We start from the raw sequence: 24,446 nt of genomic DNA on the forward strand, positions 1-24,446 counted from the left end.
ATTGGAATTTATCTACAGTGTAAGAAAAATGATTTGAAGGGGGATTACCAAAGCAGAAATGCAGATAGAAAAAGCAATTTTGGGATGCTGTAAACTGCAATAAAGTTATTTATTTCAAGAAAGTATGTATTAAGGGCTACATTCGGGTACAGGATACATTTTAATATTTAATGGAAAAAAATTGTTAGAATTATATTGTAAATTTCCTTGACTATATGCTTGGTACATACAAAATCAAGTATATAGAATATAGTACAAAGCTTTGAAGTGTGGATATCGACTAAAGGTGATAGAACATCACCCTCATATTAATCATACACCGATATTTCACTGCTTGAAGTCTCATGTTAGAATGTACCAACTGTTAAAGATATATTAAAATAATTGGAAAATAACTGCTTTTCAGATTGTCCAAAAATATTTCCCAATCTTAAGGGTATTCCACAAACATTCCTACCTGGAAAAAAAAAAGGGGGGGGGGGTTGGGGGGAGGTGGAATTCAAAGTAACTTACATAATCCAAGGATAATAAACTCATGTTTTGTTCAAGCCATTATCAGGGCCACTTATTCATCCTAGACCTTTGTTTGATGATCTTGCACTCTGTTATAAAGTCTTCTACTGAACATGTGTTCTCACATAGGCAAACTACTTCTAAGCGGCATTTTAGCTTGAGCAACTAATAAAAGTGTTGTGATTAAGTTGTGATTTAGTTTTAATTTAAAACTCATTTCAAAAGTGACAGTCAAAATTAATTTGATAATCCAGTAATTTCATGTGATTCTACATCTTTGATCCTCATCAGTTGTTTTCATTTTGTGAATGCCAGGATTAAATTACATACCTGAGCAAAGCATAACTTTGGGAGCAGTGATAACCCTGATGTTTGTATATGTTGACTCATGTTGGTAAAAGGCATCTCCATCCATCCTAGTAAATCAGATATACAGCATTATCTGCTATATGCACATCACCTTGCATTTGATTGTATTAAAATGAAAGTTTATTAAACAGCTATTGAAGTTTTCACAATTAAACTGGCTCAATGAGATAAATATTCAAACATTGTTGTGAGGCTGCATGGGGAAATGCTCTGTTTAGTAAGGTTCCATTAACACTGCTGCTTGAAATCGATCAGCTTCCTGTATTTCATATTATTTTTCTGTTCTTTTATACCAGAATCCTGAATACCAAATGAAATGTCTAAAATCTGTTAATTTTACATGAAAAAACAACTTTTCTTGAAATTTCTATGCTTCAATTTATAAGGAACTTTACAGTTAAAAATTAAAAAGAATAAATGCAAAATCACGTGAGCTCTGTAGAAAACCAAGTAGAATATTTTAGTCTGAAAATAAGGCAACTGAGCCTAGTATTTATTTATTTACATTTGTAGTCAAATAAAGCCCATTTTCTTTCAAAATAAATAAGGACACTGTGCTGGAATCCTTACTCAACTTTAGTTGAGTATCAACGTCAGACAACTTTAAAAGAGCAGTGACAGAGAGGCAATGAGAGGTCTTTTGCTCCACCCCTTTATGCTGAGGTATGGTCCATACAGATGATCCTCAGTCTCTGTGTCTAGAAGTGATATTTAAATGTACTAAAACAAAATCTACTATTTTTCTCACTTGGGGTTTTGTATGGGGCATCATGACTGGACTGTAGATATTTGTCCGTCATTTTGTGCTAGGATAATCTATGAGTTTCCAAGCAGAGGACTTAACCATCTTCATTATATAATGGCAAGTATTCAGACAATAGCAACTAAGCCTGTTGTCAAATTGCATTTTCAGTTGACATTCTGTGAGACATTAGGAGTCACTACATATATCTTCAATGCATGTGGGAGTCATGACATTAAAAATGACATAAAACTTATTATGCAGACAGAAAATAAACATTTTCTTCCCTTAAAGAATTTAAGATTGATGGATAATTACTTTGGTTGCCAAGTAGAGACTTCCATAATCAGTATAAATCATAGGGTCATTAAATTGGTAGGGCAATGAGAGATAAATCAGTGCCCTGAAGATGACTTGTAATTGCTTGTTGCAAGATGCAAGGCTGAATGATATTTTGTAAAGACCACACTGTGCATCTGTCTAATTGGGTTGGATGTGTTAGAGAGTCTATAACAGAACTAGATGAATAAGTCAAAGACCACCCACATATGAACCAAATGACTTACGTGTCTGTGGGATACTTGGGAAAATCTGTACTTACTGCTCCATCTCAACTCCATCAGGAACTTCCTGGGCTGCCTTAAAAAAAAAAAAAAAAAAAAAGATAGGGAAGGAAACAAAAGGTTGATGCAGTTCATTTTGTGTAATGATTCTAAAACCGATGATACAGAGACAGTAGTGACATGCAGAGTGACAATTATGCTATTTTGGAATGTTCTGCATGTACATATTTCATAATCAGATTCCAGTGACCAGAAAGTGACACTTCTCTTGCAAGCAGTCAGTTCGCTCTTGCACCCATATCTGATAAACCATATTGAATCAAAATCTCAAGAAATTAAGACTTTGCAGTTCATGACTTTTTAGTACAGTGGGCTTACAAAGAATGTATTACTCAGAAGCAACTTAATTAACTTGTGCATCTGCAGAACGGTAGTAAATAAGTATTCTAAAAGTGCAATAAGTATTCTAAAAGTGCAATAAAATGTAGTACAGGATTATCAGTGGGTTTCATTGGTTTACATCTATCCTGGACAAGCTGATCTAACGCCCATTTATTCTGTTTTCCCATTGAATTTTGAACTTTTGTTTTTTGTTCTCTGTAAATATCCACATTAACATGGATGAATTCTACTACAAATAATAGGATCATTTCAGATTTTCATCAATGTCATTTTAATGTAGCATATGTTGTATTAGCGAAGTAAGAGGCAGGGATTTATTAAATATTGTTGATTATTCAATGCACTTACTTTTAGCAAATACATTTGTTTAACATGGATGACAACAATAATGTTTCTATATGACATTAGGGCTTAATCAGTGTTTAATTCCAGTTGTACTGGGAGCTGTACAAATACAGAAATGCAAAGTGTTTTTTTTAACACTGGGCAAAGTGATAAATCATGGAAAGAAACTAAGAAGTGGAATCTGACAATTAGCATCATTTTTTGAGTTATGTATTGTATTTTGAATTGTTGTCTATGGTTTGTTTTTTAGGTCTGGACTATTTTGTGGTTTTTTTGGGTTTTTTTTTTTGTATTTAACTTGTGATAAGATAGAATGAAAAAATGGGATGCAATGAGCAGCCTTGTTAGGTAAAAAAAGACATGAAAGACATGAAAAGTGTGGACTATACCTTTGCCCAGCAAGCTGCTAAAAAGCATACAGTAACTACAAGATGACTGTTTAATCTGAATCCCTCAGTTTTATTGCTTTCCAACTGAGAAATGATGGGAAATCAGGAAAGGCTGGCAAACACACAAGCATTAGAGGCTCTTCAGAGCACTTATTAAAGCAGCTCTCAATCTGCAGATTGCCATGGCTACTACACAAACATGTAATCTGAAGAGCAGTGAATGTGGCATCTTTCAAAACTCCAAGCATAATTCTTGATTTAAAATTTATATATTACCCCCAGTCTTTATAAGGAGCCAAAGTGAAAACTACATACATTAGATGAATAAAGTAAAATATTATTATTATATATTATATTAGATATTATTATATTATATATTATATATTTTTTTTTCTAGTAGCTGAATCCATTCTAAAATATTGTATTTCGTATTAAAGCTTTAAAAGGAAATGAATAAGAAACATCAGCCCATAGTTTGCAGTCTGTCTGTCAAATTAGAGATAAATCTCCTTAGCTCATTTACAATGAAGAACTCAACTATCATGATGATTTTGTGTCTGTCTCTACTTACTTGAATTATGTTGTTAGCCCTCTTAATTTGAAAATACACTGCAGTGTCAGTCATGGCCAGTTTAGCATAGATACTTCACTCTGTTAGTCCTAATTTTGTAGTAAAATTAGTTTGTTGAATGTAATAGAACAGCGAGACTCTGTTTCTTGCCTGATTACATTTTACTTTCATTTTCACCCTGTTTTGAGCCTTTGGATTCCCTGGCAAATTCTTTTTTTCTGTTTAGATGTAAACACTCATCCTTTTATCCATGATTTAAAATGAGGGACAGTTGTCAGACTTTTATGAAAAGATGAAGTTGGCTTTTGGCACTGGATTCTTGAAGAAGACGCTGAGCCAGATTTTCAGGTGCAATGTAGTTCGGCATTGTTCCATTAAATGTGGTTACTTAAACATTAGCAAATAAGGTATGTAGTCAGGAAAACAGTATATGAGAGGAGAGGTGAATAGAGTAGGCCTTTAAGCAATATGAAGTTTTAACTTTGTTGAATGCCTCTATTTATAAAATAGAAGATAAAAGCAATTTTAAGATTTCAAGGCTTCAGTTGGTTAAATTAGACTCATACTACTGTTGCTATTCATTGCTCTGTTGCCACATCTTTGTACAGAGAAGGGAAAACAAAGTCTTTGTAGCCTTTAAGGAACAGTGATCTTGAGTAGCTTCCTTTAATATATGTTTCTATTTTACAAGAACTGGGAGATATAATATTTTTTTCAGTGACACTGGTTAATATTTTTATTTCCAGCACCAGTGAATACTGATGGGGAAGGCCATGGAGCTTCATTTGGCAGTTGCACATACAATGAATTCTCACAATGGTGTGATCTATGCTTCATATACTAGATAAAAAGCAAGTGGCCCTCCTGATGAGTGTCTGAATTTGGATGCTCGTGTGTAAAGGGTACAAAAGATTAGGTGCCATTTTTGAATCGCCATAAACACATGTTTTTGAGAAGAAAGGAGAAATATAGTAAGGGAAGCAGTCTAAATCTGTGCCATTCCTTTTTGTTACCTATGCTTTCATAGCAGTCTAATGAAAGAACTGCAAACAAATTTCAGTATTACCTGAAGTAGATGGAAAGAGAGAAGTAAAAACCATTAAACCATCTTTTATTTTATTCTGGGAATTAAAGTTGAGGATGAGAGGTGTTTTCCCTTAGCTAAGGAGGCGGAGGAAAGGAGGGATAATGCCAGCTGCTCTGTTACCCACAAAAGCAAGATCTCACTAATTCGATGTTCTTCCCCACCTACATACAGAGGATAATCATCTCCTAAAAATATTTATACATCCATAATGATCTCAAATAGAACACATGCTTCCAAAAATGTAATAAAGAGATGTATGTTCCAATAAGGAAGGTTATAAAATATTTAAATACTTCCTCCACTTCTCTCAAGAGGAAATGCCAAATAGCAAAGAGGAAGGAGATTCCAACTTCTCTTGTTTTTAGTGTGAAGTTCTTATTCCCCTTTGCTTTATCACTCTCTGCTCCCAGAATAAAAAAAAACTATTACTATTTTGTGATGCATATCCTGATCCAAACTTCATACATATGCATTGCCATATGTTTCACACATCATATGCTTTCCTTAGTTTCATTTCAGGTTCAACATCAACACTCTTTACCCATCATGGTTATATACACATACTTTGTTCATTTCACACATCTTCCTATGTTTGCAGAGTTTAATACAGAAAGATGTTGAATTTACTAATATATCTTATGGGGAAGAAACAACTCAAGTCCGTTTCTAGGACCTCCTACGTCATCCTTACTCACTGCTGGATTGAAAAGGTTAATGCAAGGTATTCACAGACCAAATGGACCTAAGCTAAACTCTTTTGCTTGTGCAGGAGTGAAATTTCAGTGAAATTAAGGAAAAAAAAAAAAAAAAAGTCTTGTAAAGTACCAAGAGAAATTGCATTCAGACTTTGGATATCCTTAAGCAGCATTACAAAATCATGTTTTAGATTGTGGAATTCCTTGCTCTACTTAATACCTTGGTTACCCTGTGATCAGGTTATTGAGGGAGTAGAGATCGTCAGAGGATCCAGCATGCAACACAGAAGAAAGAGACGTCTCATTGCCTTCAGGGAGAGTCTTCCTGCCGTTCAGGATACTAAATGCATATGTAAGTTTTTGACTTAGAGGGTCCCATGCTTTTACAGACAATGAAGACACCGCAGTACAGTAAGAATCCTAATTCTGATAGGGGAGTGGAAATGAAATATGAAAGGAAGGGTTGAAGGTGCTATCAGCTCTAAATCTCCTAGAAACTTGCCAAGGATCTGCCTACAGAGGGCTTTTCAGATTTATAGCATTACTAGGATACTGAGATGGACAGGTAAAATATGTGTTATACAGGACATGCAAAACATATTCCCTTGAGACCCTGGGTAATCTGGGGTGTTTCCCTTACCTCCTCTCCCCTTCTCTTGCCATCTAATTGTTCAAGCCAGGGGTTTTATTTTATTATTTTAACTATATTTAGCTTATATTTTTATTTTATTGCACACTGATTTACCAGTCGGGTAGTGGAGGAATGACTTGTAAAGATTTGTTTGTTTGTTTGTTTATTTTCAGTAGGAATAAGATGAAATAGCAGCTCTTTTCCTGATTTCTGCTCTTAGACCACAATTATGTCATTCTGTTATCATGTTGAAGCAGATGTTGTGAAATAGCATTTCTTACTATGTTTGAATTTTGAAGTCTGCATTTTGAGTATGTAAGAGAATCTGCACTTGGAGCTGCGAATCTCAACATTTCCAGATTTATAGTAGTGTTAATCATTTCACAAGACAACATGTTTCAGATCTTATAAGGGAGTGTTATTTGCATACTTACAGGTGGTTAAAAAACTAAGAGTTCTTTTATGCTTTAGAGGAAGAATTTCAATGGTTGGTTTATGTATGGTAGACTTTTGGCTCCCAAGCTGAGACCTAATGCTGTTACAGTGCTATGGTGTCATTCATAGACAAACTGACTTTTGGGATCTTTTTAAAGATCAATGAACAAATTTAGGCTATTCTGGAAATACGAATATAACAGTATTAGATTAATAATACACCACTGTTTTTACATATAAAGTGGCTTGCCAAAAAATTACTGGGGAAGTAATTCTATTGTACTGGTACCTGAGATGAGTTCCAGAAAGTACAGTAATCGTTCTCAGTATGAGGGGTATACAGAATCTGGATGTTTTCATTTAAATCTTTACCATCCCTATTCAAATAGAATTAATCTTTAATATAACTAGTAGTTTAATCAGTTGAGCACTCACCAGGAGATTAGAATACCTGGGTTCATCTCTCTTCTCCAAATTCTGATAGTTAAGGGAGCAGACATCCACAGATAGTATTTCAGTGCAAGGTTGTGAGATAAAATTGAGTGCACTTTCACACCAAAGTCAGTCATCCACAATGGTACTGATGTGCTGTTGTCTTCTGAGACACTCAATGCAAAAGACAAGCTCTAGAAATAAGTGTGTCAGGATTCCTTGTAAATGTAGGCCTGACAGAGATCACAGGGTAATTTGGCAGCATGAAGTCCACAGATATCTGTGAAATAGTCTTCTCAGGAATCTGCTTTGAGCTTGAATGTGTGACTTGTAAAGTGGTGACTTTGTAATGCACTGACTCTAGGAATAGAATGGTGTCTTACTATTTCTAATGGGTAAACACTGTTAAAATAATTTAGTATTTATAGGCTTGGGAATTAGCCACTTGTTTAAATTCACTTTCTGAACTAACAGTACAACATAATATATAAGAGGTTTATAAAAGGGACTGTAAGTTACAGCTACCTTGGTATCCCTACTGGTAGTTGCAAACCTCAAGTGCCAGACTTGTGCAACCTAAATCCCCTAAAGTTTTATGACCTCGCAAGAAGCAAACATTGACATATAAAAGGTTAGAGACAGAGTGACTGACAGCTGTGGAAAAGTGCTCTGCTTGGCTGTACAGTGATGTCAGTAGGAATTAGACATCTAAGTACTTACAGATCATGAGTATCAAAGAGGACACTGACATAACTTCCAAACAATGATCAATTTCAGCAGAAACCTGCATATTCATAGCTCAATGAATGCAAGAAATTACACAGACAGTCATTTTTTGTATTTCCTCTTCAAAAAAATTAGCTTTTACTCTCAAATTGAAAAACAGGAAGAAATTCAAACAACATGCTTCCAATAATTACTGAACCTCTGAAAACCTGGACTGCATGTGCTGAAGCTCAAAACCACAATATCCCTCATGATAGATATCTGAGTAAAGTTCAGAGAGTAAGAGAGAAGCAAGCAAGTTTTTCTTACTTAGATAAGGGAAAAATGGAGCTAGAAAGGGAAAAGTCCTCTTTCTTCACAGGAAAAGTCCAAATAAACAAAATCTCAAAACCAACTGTTAGGGACAAGCAGCCTTTGGGGGAGGAGGCAGGATATAGCTATTTTGTTGGCAAAGCATTAAAGCTACCTTGGGATTCTCTTTGAGTCACTGCCTAGAGTATCATAGGACAACAAGCCCCATGATGTGGGTGAGAGCTGTTTCCTTAGAATTCTCCACTATCCTGGTTCGTCACCACCCCTCACCACTAACCTTTGTGAGGGGAGGAACCTCACTTGACCTCTACCCTTTCAGACCCTAAATATCAGAGGAAACAACCGTTCATCTGATATTTGTACAGGTAAGAATACAGCTTTATTCTCCTTTGACATTTTCATACAGTTACATTGTGGTTGTTCAGATAAATGTCAAATGAAAGGTTTCCAAATCTGACATTTTTTAATAGTATGTCTAAAAATGTTGCGGTCAAATGAAGGACTGTGATTCATGTGGTACTTGGAATGGTCTACCTGTCCTCTGCACACAACATGAAGGCTAATTCCAGTTAGGCAGTGATCAGGATGATAGCACCCAACCTAGATGGAAAACAGGAGATCTCCGTGTGGAACCTGTCAAGTTGAAGCAAACCCCACCATTCTCAAGTAACAGCTTTGAATCATAGAATCATAGAATCACAAGGTTGGAACGGACCTAAACGATCATCTAGTCCAACCGTCCTCCCTTTACCATACCTACAGGAAACCCGTAAACCATATCTCCTAGCTCCCTATCCAGGCGCTTCTTGAACACTGCCAGGGATGGCGACTCCACCACCTCCCTGGGCAATCTATTCCAGTGCCTGACCACTCTCTGAGAAACCACTCTCTGAGTCTCAGTATCAAAGAGGTGAAAGTGAAGAGTTTTCAGTTATATTAGATGATCATTACAGTATTACAAATGTGAGTGAGCATAATGTTTAAAGGCAGAAAAAAAATCTTTATAGTGAGGACTTGATTCATCAGTTTGATGTATGTGCAGATGAAAATTGGCAAAGTAGGAGGGAATTAAATAAAGGTGCTAGAATGTAGAATTATGAAACTCACTAACTGTTATCTCTTGCATATTTATCTTAAAGTTGAGGATCTGAGGATGGAAGCAAACAGAAAACCTATTTCACGCTATTTACCTCATAGTACATGAAAATCTATCTTAGCATCACAGACAAAAACCTGGAAATCTGTCAAAATTCCAGTTAAAAGCATTCTCAGTGGAGGCCCTGATCATCACAGCATTTCAAGAATAGAGCACAGCCAGCTTTGCTAAAATAGATGGAGAGTTCTGAACTAGATACAAGAATTTGTCCAAGGTTTGTTGGATGTGGGAAGTCTGTGGAAAAGACCCAAACTGAACTCAGAGCCAGATCAGAGTTAACCATTATAGTGTTATTCTATGAGAGCACTCACAGGACTTCCCCAAGGGGGACATTATTATAAAATGAAAGCTGAACTGAAAATATTAGGCCTGATTTTCATAAAAAGTATGACTTAAAATGTGCAAGATGAAAGATACATGGTATTGAAGAAGGAGTTCCATTCATTGCACTTAATTCAAATATATACCTTCTTAATCTTGTCCAATGAATTCTGTTGTCACAGAAAAAAAAAAAATCACATTTCTTCTCAGGGTCAGATTTTCAGCATCATTTTACCACTGTTGGAAAGAAAGGTTATTATGTGAAAACAGACACTTTCTAACTTTATGGATACCACTTTAATTATACTAAGCATAATAAATATAGCCATTCTTTTTGTCACACGATTACATAAATATCAGAACTGTTAAATACTTTTGGATACTATTAAACACTGTACCTGGTTTGATGCTAATGATGGTATTTCTTAATTATTTCTTTAAGTTAACAACCATTCCCTTGGAAGATGCTGCACATTAACCACTTTATGTTGCACCAATCAGCTGTTCGGTTCGATTGTCCTGCTCAACTGTTCAGGAATTTTTGGAGGGATTTTTTTGACTTCTGAAACTCATCTAAAGGTAATTAAACTTTTTATCTAATAAAATAATAGGAATTAAAATTCATTTATGTTATATACATGTACCAAAAATTCTGTTAGATAACAGATATAATTTTATATATGGTGTGTGTAGATTGAGATTGAATATATACTTGCACAACTGATTGGTTTAACTTGAAGGCAACTAAACAGGACTAGTAAGTGAGATATCACCCTATCACCATCATTAATTTTTTTAGCTACATCTCCTTTTTTAATTATGTATTTCTCAACTTCAAAATGTTAAGGAATAACATACAAAATAACCTGGAAAGGGAAAAAAAAAAAAAATGTTGCCTGTGCTATCAAAATTATTAGGAAACAAATAAAAAGAAATAATAAGAGGTGCAAAATTATGAGTTTTACTTCAGTGAACTTTTCAGAGGTATTCCACTGAACCTTAAAAATAATTGTTATATGCCACCAACAACTTGTAATTTTACTCATTGCAGATCTCTATGAAAAGAAATACCTTAAAATTGATAGGAACAAAATACCCCATTTTTCAAAAATGTGTTTTGAATGAGATTAAGAGATTTATATATATATATATATATACACACATATACATATACATATTTATATCTACGTATTAAAAAAACATACCTTATAAACATAAGAGGGCCCAGCCATTGCCACACTTGCTGTTGCTGTTCTGCATCTGGACCAGGTTTGCCTTCTTGCTGTGAGAAGGAAATTCACATCTGTTTAAATTTTTGCAGTAATTTATAATCCCAACCTCTAAAATTGGAAACAGATTTTGGTTAAATGAAAAGGTGATGTAAAAAAAAATAAATCCTTTGTGATATGTTTTCCATAAGATGGGGGAGGTGTAAGGGGATAAAAAGATTATAAATCATAAGCCAGAGAATCAAGGAAGGTAAATAATAAAATAAGTGAGGATCTTGAACACAATTTCATCCTTGTATGTTAAGATCTGAAAGAAGTTTCATGGCCACAATTTTTACTTCTCTGTCATTTATGCCTGTAATGGAGAATCTGAGAAAATGCATTGTGATTTTCTAGTCTGGTCTCTGTTTTGGATGCATTTGACTTTGGATCTTACTCTGCTGGTTTTGGTAGTTGTTTTTCCTTTCAATTAGAGATTAAAAAATCACAGGCCATACGTTTACACCTAGCATATAACACCATCATATCAGTATATGTGCAAGCTACCAGCACATAAGAACACCCAAAAAGTCAACCAGAAGTGAGAAAGTTCTATGAGACAGGTAACTGGACTGACTAGATCTGGAAAAAGGAAGACCACACAGATGGGTGGATAGAGAGATAGACTGAGAACCAGCTGAAGTCCAGAGGTCCCTTCCAATGCCTACCACTCTGTGATTCAGATCAGTCATGGTTGAAATTGGGCTCTTTTTACACAAGTTATAAATAACTAATCAGCTGGTTTTTATAATAATATCTTAATAGGTAAATAGGAGTTTGCATCACTTAAAAAAGGCTATATTATATACAATTTATGTAGATCATACTATTACCCAAACAACTAATAGATCATCTGATAACTCTTCTGTTTTCCATTTGGTCCTTTTCATTAGAGCTTGAAAGTCACAATTCGTGAAGCTGCATTAAATGGAAACAGAGATCAAGTCCTAATTACACCTGTTGCCAATATATATCAGCAACTAAAATAACATTATTTTTTTTTTTTGCATACTGTAATCTAGATATTAGAGTTCTATCCTACATTAATTAATTAATTGCCATTTATAAAGCAAAGGTAGAAGACTGCGTTTACTTGTTCATACTAATTTTAAATAGTATCATTCATTAAAGTGAGCATTTCTGATGTATTTCCAAGTGTGTTAAAAAAAAAAAAAAAAAAAAAAAGCTGTAGTAAGTGCTGAAATAATCAGAATTGTATTAATAAAGCTCTTTGATCTGTTAAGATAATCTTACTTGAGAAAACAAGTATTGTTCTCTTATTTCCTTACAAAGAAGCAGTTTTGAGTGTGTATTGAAACAAAGTTTACATACAGTGCTACTCTGTTTGAAATTCAACAGCACTGATTTCAGTTTTCAGGAACCAAAGGAAGACATTGATTTCTTTAGGCAAGGTGAAAGGGACAAAAAGCATCTTCTGTTTCAGAATTCTTCTAAATGTACATATTTCAATCTATAGCAGAAATCCAGTACTGTCAAATTTCTTTGTGACAGATTTTCAGTATCAAATTTTGCAACAAAGCCTATTTTTATTTTTAATTGAAATTTTAAAAGCCTCTTTTTAAAATAATTTCCTTATTAGATTCTAGATGTTTTCACCTGGTCCAAAAAACTACTTATTCAAGTGTGGGTAAATTTAAAGGTAAGTAAATGTGTACAACTTTCATTTGCCAGAGATTGAGAGTGCAGTCTGTCCATTTATTTAAGAATAGTATAGTAGCTATTGATCAGGACAGTGAGCATCGTAGATATTTGTTCTAAATTCCATGTTTTCTCCAACAAGTCTATAAAATGCCTTTACAAAGACAGGAACAAGCAACAGAATGTGTTAATCTATTTCCTTTCAGATTTGCTGCAAACCACAACAGAGTGGGGAGCTCATGAACTTCAAGCCCTGTGATTATCAGTGCTTCCAAGAGCTGATGTCGCTAACCAGTAGTTTTAGGCTTGACCATCTAAATACTCACTTATGCCACAGACAGGTAAGTATCTTTTGCTTAATTTTGCTATAAGTATGAAACTGTTGTTTTCAAGCCAAAGCATGTGGAGGGAGGAAGAGGAGGAGCTAATTTCTAATTACAGAGGTGCAGCTCCTCTATTTTATGGGCAGCAGTAGAGGGGAGAAGAGCAGAAATGATTTTTCTTTGATGACTGAAGAAATATTTATGATATGCCATTCTCAGAGAGAAAAAATTACTGGAATTTCACAATACTACTCACTCTGAGTTTCTTGGCTCTAGTTACTTTTTATTTTTCCTGATTCCATACAGATTTGATACTGTGAAAGCATAACCCACCTTTCAAGTTCTTTATTAATACAGAAAAGTTGTGTCAGGCAGCCGAGGTCCTCATGCCACCAAAATCAGTTTCTAATCATTACCTGGTATAGGAGACCTGCTTTGGCAGGGGGGTTGTACTCAATGATCTCTGCGGGGTCCCTCCCACACCCTGTGATTCTGTGTTCATCTCTTACTAAAGATTCTTGATTATCTAGAATAGACTGTTGAGAACAATGGAAAAACATACAACTGAATTTTAACATTGGGGCTCATAGTCTTGATTTCAGGGAATTTGGTCATGCAACAGTGATACACACTCAGAAATCTGTTATGTATTACATTGTACTGTGCTTAGCCTTTTAGCATACAGATTTTGATCCAATCTTAAGGAAAGCATTTTGTAGAAAGTACAAAAATGAAGTGTCCTTTTACCTCAAATACTTTAATTATCCCTACATTCTTGTTATGAATCTGTCCTTGTTATGAATTAATTTAAATACGGTTTTCAGCATACCTAAATCGGTATCTTGATAAATAAATATCACCTGCAGGGAACGCTGAGTGTTTTTTTAACTCTGCATATCATTGTTTATTGTGGTACTAATTGTGAAAGAATGTCACCATTTGAAAGACGCCTGCAACCGCTGGCCTACTGTTTGATTTGCTAATGCAGTGTCATGAAGCAGTAGTACATCATGAAATTTACTATGTTTCTTTAGTAAATAATGAAATGGGGAAGGTTGCAATGTGATTGACTACTATGAACATTTTTGATTACCTGTTAGCATTGAGTGTAAAATTCAGTCCCTCTTCCTCAAGCTCTTTCTGCCTACATTATTTTCTCTTCTTTTCCATAAGAACTTTGGCAATGAAATGAATGTTTTTAAGCACCTGAAAAATAATTCAATTACAAGAATTTCCTGAGCTGCACCTGTTTGGCTACCTCTGGGGAACAGCTGCCAGTCGGGGTTGTGACAGGAGTCAGCGGAGCTCTCCATGAGCAATGAGTGAGCATAAAGTTCAGCTCCTTGGAAAGACAGTTTCCTGCAGTGTCTCTTCAGTATTCACTCTTTCTTCTAATTCCCAGCTTGAATGAATGCAGCCATGAGACTGACAGAGTCCTCCAGTAAAGCAGGCAGAACACAGTAAGGGCAGACAGTTCTGAGATAGGAAGGAAGGGAAGAATGTGGGTCAGAGTTGCTGTATAACACAGCCTGGAACATCAGGTAAGAAAAAAACTCAAAGAACAACAACAACAACAAGAAAACAAAACAGGGTAAAACTGGAAAAATTAAAAAAGAGTTTAAATTTAAAGGAATGCCCAACTCCAAGGTTATATTAGAACAGGATTAATACACACAGCAAAGGATAAAATACACACAATAGTAATTTTGAAAGCTTAATTTTGAGAGAATCTAAAACCCACATATTACACTTCTCTGACAATTCTTTTTTTTCCCCCCCAGTTTTACTGCATTGAACGTATGAGTGAAATACATGTGTGCTAATACTCTGCTTCTCTCCAAACAGTAACTTAAGGGGAATCTCATTAAAAACACTCTGAACAGACAAACAAAGTGGCAATGTAATCTTAATGAGGCAAGGTGACTTCTTGCTGTGCAAATGTGCAGAGACCTGTAAAACCGCAGTTGTCCTTCCACTCACTGAAGACAATTGTAAGCATCTGTCAAGTGCACCACTGTCCTATTTACTGGTGAGACTGACCAGGTGAGCTGCACGTAAGGACACCTCTGCCAATAAAAAGGTCAGCATTACCATTTTGAGAAACTGTGTTACTTCAGGTTTTGAACTGCTACAGTTTCATTGTGATAAGTTTCCATTTTGAATTACAGCTTTTGGTTTTGTTAATTAATTCATTAAAAATACAAACTTCGGCTTCTTTAATACTTCCAATGGCTGCCATTTTGAATGGAGGTAATCACGAGCAGCAAGGAGTGGCAGGGTGGAATGTCTGGGGTTTCACCATGCTGTGAATTGTTCCTTGTGGTTTGAAAGATGTTTGTTGCACGCTTCTTTTAAGAAAAAAAGCCCTTTATTCTCAATTTCAAGATGTTTCAAAAATTCAGGATCATTTGTCTGGCGGGTTTTATTTTTTTAATCCTTGTTTTGGAGCGAAGCATGGAAAGGATAGGAAAAGAACAAGGAAGATTCTCTTACAGCATAACATGACTGTATTTTTATAAAAACAAACCCAGAATGAAAGCTGGAAGCGTATCTGAAATGTAGCTTCTGACATACAGAAATATTATCAAAAGAAAAGACAAGAAAAAAGCTCCCTCGATATCAGAATACATTGTAATTTTTATCCAAACACATCTGAATCTTTTTATGTTCCACCTAACATAAAGCACACTGGATAACTTGGGACATTTCAGTTTATGATGATGTCATTCAGCCTCAGTTCCATACTTCAGATCATACTGGAATAAGGTGATGCCAAATAAATAAGGAATTATTTTTGTTTATTCCTACAAGATGCTGAATAGATCCATTTTTAAAATGTAGTTTTATTTAAATTGACTACTTGTATTTTACATATAGTTACTATGATTATTGCTGTCTGGGGTCTGGCTTTTGTTCTCTTTTCAGGTTTTTTTTATGGTAACATGTAGATGCTCTAATTTGGAACACAGGCTTACTGCAAATTTATTTTGTAACTGGGGATGTGCAGTGTATTTCACACTATGTCCATTCTATTTGTTCCTTATTGTCATCTTAATTTTTAATCTATACTATTTGTGGGATTAGTGCTTATACCTAATTTTTGCTTAGCTCTGAAGTACAAAGCTAACTCATTTGATATAAGGCAATGGAACAAGTTCTGAGTTGTGTAAAATATTGTGTATTGTAAAATATTGTGCGAATGTGAAATATAGGCAGGGAAGGGTGCACCTGGATGAAGGGAAATTTGAATTAATATTATTAGTAAGTATCTCATAAAAAAAGACAGGTCTGAAAGAATCTTCAAAAAATATTTTATTTTCCTTTTGTTTCTTATTTGTTACAAAACCACCTCCATAAAATAATGATCGAGATTAAATTGGGCTCCAAGAGGTTGTTAACGCAGTTAAAATTGCAAGAGTATTTTGTGAATTATTGGCACTTAGTTTTTTCCAGATGGGACTTCTTGTGGGTATATATGTGCTTTTTAAAGGTCTAAGGCCAACTTGGTAGCTAAGTAATAACAAATATCAATCTCAGTGAGCATATTCTATGACAATGAGGAGGGAATTGTCTTAAAAGTATTTAATATCAATGAATAGACCTTACAGTTCTGAAGAAAACAGCAGCGCCATCTTTTGTTGGAACAGACCAACTGCAGCTTTCAAATACCAAAGCGTAGATCCATTCTGATTTGCAATTAGTATTTTATATCAGAAGGTTGTTTACCAATAGTAAGGCAGCATCTGTCTTAACAAGGAAGTAAATACAAGAAAGGCTGTTCACTCTGTTTGCTGAATATTTGCTGAGGGAGAAAAGATTTCAAATATGAACACAGTTACCAACGGCAGCTGGGACCTATTTAGAGCTTACTTACATTCTGTTTGACTGCTATACTTTTATAAATGAAAGTACTTCAGGAAAAGTCCTTAAGAGTACACATAACTTCTTTTCTTAATCAAAAAGTCAGTGCATTCAAGTTTGATTAAACATAGCTGATATTTTAAGAGGGAATTTAAAATAAAATAAAGTAAAATAAAAAGTTGTACTTACCTACCTGTAACCCGTAGTGCTGCTGAATCACAATTTATTTTCTGAGTTTGAGAGATCAAACATGAGCTGGTCAGAAGGTCTTTGTTTCCTGTTTTGTGGCTTAGGGAGGAAAGGGTGACACGAAAAACAGCAGGTAATGGACATGAAAATGCAGAAACTTCTATATCTCGAGTCTTGTTTGCTGTGTCTTACGGCAGCTTAACAAGGAATGGTGCTTCATGATCAAAGGAGTTTGTAAGAAGTATCTTAGTGAACTTTTATAGTGCCTTTCAAAACTGGGAGTATTGCTGCTTTAATTAAGTGGTTATCAGTTTTTCATTTTTCCAAGTACTCAGATACACCAGATCCATGCCTGCATTTTTTTTCTATGTGTAATTTGCTCATTTATACCTATTACTTCATATTTCAGTTGTTTTTTGACACTTTTATGACTGATTAAATCAGAACTCTTAAATCTGCATATACGGCTGTCAGTCTCTCGCTGAAGATCTGCAATAGATTACCTATGGACTCTGCAGTTTGATGCCAGTACCTCAAAAGGAATTTAAAAATAAATAAATAAAGAGTGATAGAGTTACAGCACCTAACCAACAGGCTTTTATAATACTCACTGCATTCTTTCTCCCATTCTTCCTTCCCACAATACAGAAGATTCCCATTTGGAAGTTCAAGATGGTTGAAGATGGTGGGAGGGAAAAGGGTAAAGAATTCTCAGCAATGTGAATGCTATATTTGGAGCATTCTTGGACCTGGCTATCCCCTCTTAAAAAAACATCTGATTTGGGATATAACAAAGGTATTTCAACCTGCCACCACTCATCCTGTACTGCAGCAGAGAGTGTTAAAACTGAATTTTCCTCTAAAGCCCTGGTAGTAAGAGCTCCCATGTAGAGGGGCCCTACTTTGCACACTGGACATATCCATAAGGGCAGCCGTTATATTCTTGCTCTGTCCAACCCCCAAAATCTCAGTGCCTTTTGTTTTTCAGGGATTATCCAAACTTATTATATAAATGACACTTTGCTTTACAACCAGAATTTTCTAAACCAATCTCGTCACTTCAACACAGGATATATTTTCATTCACCTTTTCTACATTTAGATTCAGGCTTCCAGCACTTGATGAGGCATTGGGAAATCTGTTTTATTTTGTTCTCATTAGATGGTTCATTTCCTTTGAAAAAGGACTGTGTTTGTATTTTACATGTATAGGAAATGAACTGGCTTGTGTAAGACAAATAACAAACACTATTAGATCTTTAGTCTTTTTAGCTGTCAAGAAACAAATTTAGTAATATTTCAGTATCTTGTTTTAGGGGCCTTGGAAAGTGCCTTGAAAGTGTCAAACAGCTCGTCCTATGAAAAAAGAGGGGGGTGGGGGTGGAATAAAATCTATTGAGATTTAAGAAAAAGACACAGCCTTCTTCTAGTTACAGGGATCTGTGCTGTGACTTCCACAAGTCTGAAGCTAAACAGATGAGTTTAGACTATGGTCTTGCTGTGCTAAGCCCTGCTAACTCTACCATGTTACCATTATCAGTAAAGGATTTGGCAAGTTTCTAAGTTACTATTTGACCTGACACGTATGTTCAGATCTCTGGGGCCTGACTCAGGTGGGCCTGAACTTAGAAACGTGCAACCTCCTGATATTTAGCTACGGAATAGACTCCAGACCTCTGCCTTGCCATGAAGACTATCCTAAAGTCTGCGAGGTATAAAATAAGAAATCTCGTAATCCTCAGTTATATTATTACTGTTTTTTTTTCCAAATCCAAAATAAAACCTGGAGAATAAAAAGGTTTCTCTATTTGATCTACTTTGACAATAGAATTAAAATCTAAGTAATATATAATATGAGTATAAATAAATTAATATCTACAATTAAGAAGCTGATCGTGCAATTTTTATTGTTTTTCTAACAGGCTTGTATGATAATGTCTATATCACAGTTCCAAAAATGCAAACTGCAAAAGTCTCAATTAGTTTTACAAATAAAAACAGTTTGCTCAGGCAGCAAAATGTTAATGAGCACACCTCAATTAACCTCTATTTATTTTGTTGGTACAAATTATTAACAAGGTTTCACATGAAAATAAATGAGCAGCTTCATCCTATGTTTGTAGCTTACATGGATAGACAAGGCCAGAGTTTTGATAGATTCTAGTTTGAATTTCTTCTTAATTGCTTTTTTTTTTGAAAGCCTTATTCATGTAACCTCTTAGAGACTTCACAGAAACAATGCTTTGACGAGTATTTGCACATCATTGCACATTAACAGCATGTAAAATTACACACATTTATTTAGTTATTACAGATATGACTTCAATACATTTACTGGAGTTATAGTTTAACATATTCATTCTTTCTAATGAATTTTTGCATAAAATCTTGGGGAGGAGTTTGTTTTATGACCTGATGCTGTAGTGACATTTGAGTAACTGACCTAGTTGTAAAGGATGTTTCCATAGCAGTAAGGGTACAATCAGTTGTCAAATGACACAGGAAAGTAACTGTGCACTGAATTCAGTCTCTGCTGCCTTTACAGATCAAGAAGAGTTACTTTTATCCTTGTAAAAGTGTAAGAGTTCTCAAAAAGCTGTACATGATGAACAGTGAGGAAGGCTACTCAAAGGTAATGCATAAATTTAGGGTTAAATTGAGGACAGTTATACTCTCTTCCTGGGTAAAAAAGGGCTGCCAGGATTCTACTGAGTGAGAACCAAGAGTTGCTGACCTGGTTCTATTGGAAGCTCTAAGTTCAGCTATTCATGCAACAAAGCTTATGTTAAGTTTCAAGACCTGGCTCTTATGTATTAAAGCAAAATTTAAGACATTTTTACGGCTTTTTTTTTTTTTTTTTCTTTAAAAGAATGATTTTGGAAATCTGAATGTGATAAGCTGCTTATAGGCAATGAAAAAAAATCTATCATAACACATGTATAAGCAATACAAATCACTCAATCAATACTCATAATGCATTTCTTTCAAAGAAAGGGACTTTCAAGCTATTCCTTATATACTATGGAATGGTAGATTTACCTGCTGCAGTAAGTGAAATTGCTGGGCATACTATGGAGTGCTCTAGTTCACTCATGATCCTGCAGTTCCCTTACTAAGTTCTGCTTCCCAAATAATTAGGTGGTATCTACTTACATGCAGTAGACTAACCTCTGTCTCACGCATTCATGCCTCATTTCCTCATTTAATTCTCTTTTCAGTCTTGTTATTTATTTTCTTTAATATTACATTTCCATTTCCAGCTCTATAGCCAGATGAGTCACACTCATTGCCATCCACAACGGCACTCTCCAAGGCCTGTGAAACAATAAGGTAATTTATAAAAACTTTTCCACTGAAGTCATATACAGTCAGTGAATCTAACCTTTATTTTAGTGGCACTCGAATTAGGACAAAGTTCCATTCTGAAAAGATTATTCAGAATAAAAGACAGAGGAACATCAAGTATTTTATATCATTTTCAGAATAAAATAACCCACAAGCCATAACCACAACATACCAAGACAGTGGTGTGAGACTAATTCCTCATTTCAAAATATTGTTTCCTCTGTGTTGTATATTGGTCCCGGTTTAGCCATCATTATCCACCTACAGTCATGACATTTTGTAATTAGAATTTGGGATATGAAAGTAATTGTTACTTTCCTGAAGGTGACGCTGACAGAGAGGCAATTTAGTGCCTATGAGATAAAACAGAGGTAGTTCCTTCTATATGGGACTACCATCCCATGTTTAGGTGTTGTACTAAGGGACATAGTTTAGTGTGGAAATATGGTTGGTAGGCAGATGGTTGGACTGAGTGTTCTTGGAGGTCTTTTCCAACCACAGTGATTCTGTGGTTCTATGATTCTAACACAGAGCAGATTTAATGCTAGCAATAAACAAGGATTTGCAGACCCAACAGAAGAATCTATGTAGGATGTTCCAAAAGTAATGCTTTCTATTTATTTCCATGGAAACTATACACAACAAAGAGCACAATAACAGTATTTGATAGAGCAGGCTTTCAGCTGCCATCCATGTCACGACAATAAAATTTAATGGAACATTTGAGGGAAGGTTCAACCCTTATTGCCATACCACCAACACCCATATCTGATGGCACGAGACAGCATAACAAAAATGGGAGGCATTACTTTTGGAGCTCCACATATTTACCTATAACATAGAGAAAAAAATCTTATAATCTTCCAGTGAATGAAACTGTCCCTTTTTTAGTCACATCAACAGAAACTTGACCCTTGAAAGTATAGTACTTATTTTGTTTTCCCCCTCTGTCACTGTAACCACAAGTCTCAGCTGAGTATCCAGGATGAGGAGGTGGAGAAAATTGCTGTCTTACTTTTCCCTAGGATAAATTATTCGATTGACTGCCCTGGAATTACATCAATACAAACAACAGTACATACTGCTTAAAAGTACTTGCATCACCCAACTGTTCTGTAAGACTTAGGGTAATTTCAGGATGTCTACCTCCTTTACTAGTCCATAAAAACCACCTCCTCAAGACATTCAGCTAGATCTCAGAGTACAACACTGCTGCATTTGTTTCTCCAGGTCTCTAAAGCATGAGTCGTTTGAAATGTTACTTAGTACGCTCAAATATTCAAGTTTTTACTAATTAAAAAAATACATATATAATTTTAATACCACTTAAATGCTATTAAAATTATCACATACTATTTCATACTTACAGAATATGTTGAAAAGGAGTGTGTATTTTAGAACACCTTTAAAAAGTCTGCTATTCTTTTCTATTCTTATAAATTTTGCCATGATGTTTATATAAAGAAATTTAATTGAAATAGATTTTCATAATTGAATACTTCTGAAGACATGTTGCAGATCTGTAAAAGTCACTAACACAATTTTTGATCTTCCCCTATTTCCCCTGTTTCTGTGATCTATAAGAAACATCATTGTCTCTGCCTGTACATTAACATTTTTAGATTTCTTTACAACAATACAGTACATCCCGTAACCGTAATTTTCCCTAGAGCTGAAAGCTGTTTCAAATGAACATGAGTCAGTCAGAACTTTTGAGAGCAATGTTGCAAAGCTGTAAGTGTTGCTTACTATTCCCATGAATACTGCCTTTTGGAGGCAGTACGTCAAGTGTCAGAAGTGATATGAAATCTACTTTATCAGAGTATCTGAAGGCAAAGTGATATTTTCAAAGACATTGCTATATTTATTCTTGCTAACTTAGAAAAGAAATAGAATTAGGCTGACAAATGAAACACATGAAGTTAATGACGTCTTCCAGAATGATTTAACTATGGGCCCAGACAAAACTTAGGGGAACTTTTAATGCTGAAAAAATTCATATTAATTATTAGCTATTTAAATTCAGTCACAAGCCTGTTTACTGGAATGATGCTAACACGAAATGGTTTGATTTTGAGCACTCTGATAACAGCTTAGACATCATCTCAGTTCTAAAATGGTGGCTCAGCTCCTAATCTGATCTTATCCTAGAAGTCCATACCACTATAATTGTGCCAATTTACAAAAACAGCAAAACATTCACTTTTGTTTCCTTAAAGGTTTTGTTCGTTTGTTTGTTTTTAGTGTTAGATTACTGGATTGTTTTATGGAGAAAAAAAATCTTTGACGAAAACTTCATCAAATACACAACTCAGCTCTTCTAGAGCTGGTATTAACGAAGCTCAAACATTAGTAGCTTGGGATATTTCCTAATTATTCTTCCTCTTAAGGTATTACATATTTGAAACTGGCAATGATCATAAATAAAAAGGAATACATCTGAAAAAAAAGATTATTTCAAAGTATTCTGGAATTAGGACTGGGAATTTTTGAAGCACTAGGAATTGGAAAGCTATTCTATTTCACTCACTTATAATACCTCATGTTAACTTCTTTGCTATTCAGAGCATGGTATAATTCATTAGTTACTAATTAATTGAACTCAACCTTTCTTTTCTGAGCACCATGCTTGAGTGCCACTTTCAAAGGAAAGGTTGTACCTTTCACTTGGAATAACTACCTTTCAAATGTTGTTCTCCAAGGAGTAGAAAGCCCTCTTTGTAAAACTATCCTTCTAGGAGTCAATATGATTATGTTAGCAATTAAACTCCTATCAGAAGCAGGAGAGAACTGATGATGGCACAAAAAGAATTAAATAAATTGGAATGCAACACAAACAATTTACTTCTTTCTGGAAATATTGTTACCCTTCCTGGAGAAGTGCAATTCCTATTGATGACATCACTGTTAATATTTATTTCAATTCCAGTTTCATTCATGTGGACTGTCTTGGGGTAGATGCTGTCTCTGATTTCTGATGGCTTTGCTCATTTCTGTCAACATTAAATGGAGAGGAGAGAAAAGTCATACATTAATCTTTCCAAACTTGTCATGTTTAAAAAGAGCGTGATCTTGACAAGATTACTGTTTCACAGAAATCCCTCTAAAATTCTTGATATTGACAACTTTCATAAAATGAGTAAATATACAGAACTGATTTATTGTTGTTTTTTAGAAGACCTGGATATAAAAGATTGGGATTTCCACAGTTGTCTACAGTCAGAGTCTCTAAAATCATTTGTCCTGTACGTCCTTATGCTGTACATAAAATTGCAAGTCTGTGTTTAATGAATGATGCATGAAGAGTTGTTAGGAATTTGTGCCGTAGGGGAAGACTATTCTGAGTCATGAATAGTGCTGAACTGTAGACTCATTAATCTGATTAAAAGCATGGCTCATTACAATCTAGCTGGTTATGCAAGTTTTAAATAACACAGTTTGCCTGAGATCTCATTCATTGAAGTAATTATGCATTTGTTTTTATGGTATTTTTCATCAACCTGCAGTATTTTTATATGATTTCCATCATGACATTTCAATTGGATGTACAAGTGCTACACCTCCATGTTGACAAAATAACCTAATTTGCAGTATCTTACTTAGGTTTTAACTTTTGGGTATCAGTTGGAATAAGTCACTCTAAAGTTTCAGTGCTTCACAGAATCACAGAATGACCTCTGTTGGAAGGGACCTCAAGGATCATGAAGATCCAACCCCCATGCCTGGCAAGGCCACCGAATTTCCACGTTTACTAGATCAGGTTACCCAGGGCCCCATCCAGCCTGGCCATGAACACCTCCAGGGACAGAACATGGTCCTGATCTACTCTTATTTTTCAAAATAATTACCTCAAAGTACTGCTAATATAGAAGGCTATTGGCGTGACCAGATTAGCCCTTTGGGGTCATGTGAGGTCAAATCTGGCCACTTGGGGTTACTAGGGGTCAAACTCCAGAATTTTTTGCTGCTTGGGGTCACTCGAGGTCACCCAATTAGCCCTTTGGGGTCACTTGAGGTCAAATTCGGCCCCATTGGGGTTACTAGAGGTCAAACTTCAAAATTTTTGGCTGCTTGGGGTCACTTGAGGTCACCCAATTAGCCCTTTGGGGTCAT

The 24,446-nt window shown here is 35.2% G+C and overlaps 1 long non-coding RNA gene across 6 annotated transcripts in view; it reads left to right on the forward strand.

Annotated features, from left to right (window-relative positions):
• LOC107314326 overlaps positions 1-23,970 on the forward strand; it is a 167,263-nt gene extending 143,293 nt beyond the window's left edge. For 3 of the 6 annotated variants that reach the window (XR_001555339.2, XR_001555337.2, XR_001555341.2), the window contains 5 exons: positions 5,580-5,691; positions 5,917-6,028; positions 10,132-10,268; positions 12,823-19,620; positions 20,249-23,970. This is a non-coding gene — a long non-coding RNA (uncharacterized LOC107314326). The remainder of the gene's footprint in view (positions 1-5,579; positions 5,692-5,916; positions 6,029-10,131; positions 10,269-12,822; positions 19,621-20,248) is intronic. The other 3 variants (XR_004307507.1, XR_001555338.2, XR_001555340.2) reach the window with 2 other exon arrangements.
• Positions 23,971-24,446: the final 476 nt, after the last annotated feature.

This window comes from Coturnix japonica, chromosome 5 (genome assembly GCF_001577835.2).
Source record: "Coturnix japonica isolate 7356 chromosome 5, Coturnix japonica 2.1, whole genome shotgun sequence".
In the NCBI taxonomy this organism is placed as follows: Eukaryota; Metazoa; Chordata; class Aves; order Galliformes; family Phasianidae; genus Coturnix; species Coturnix japonica.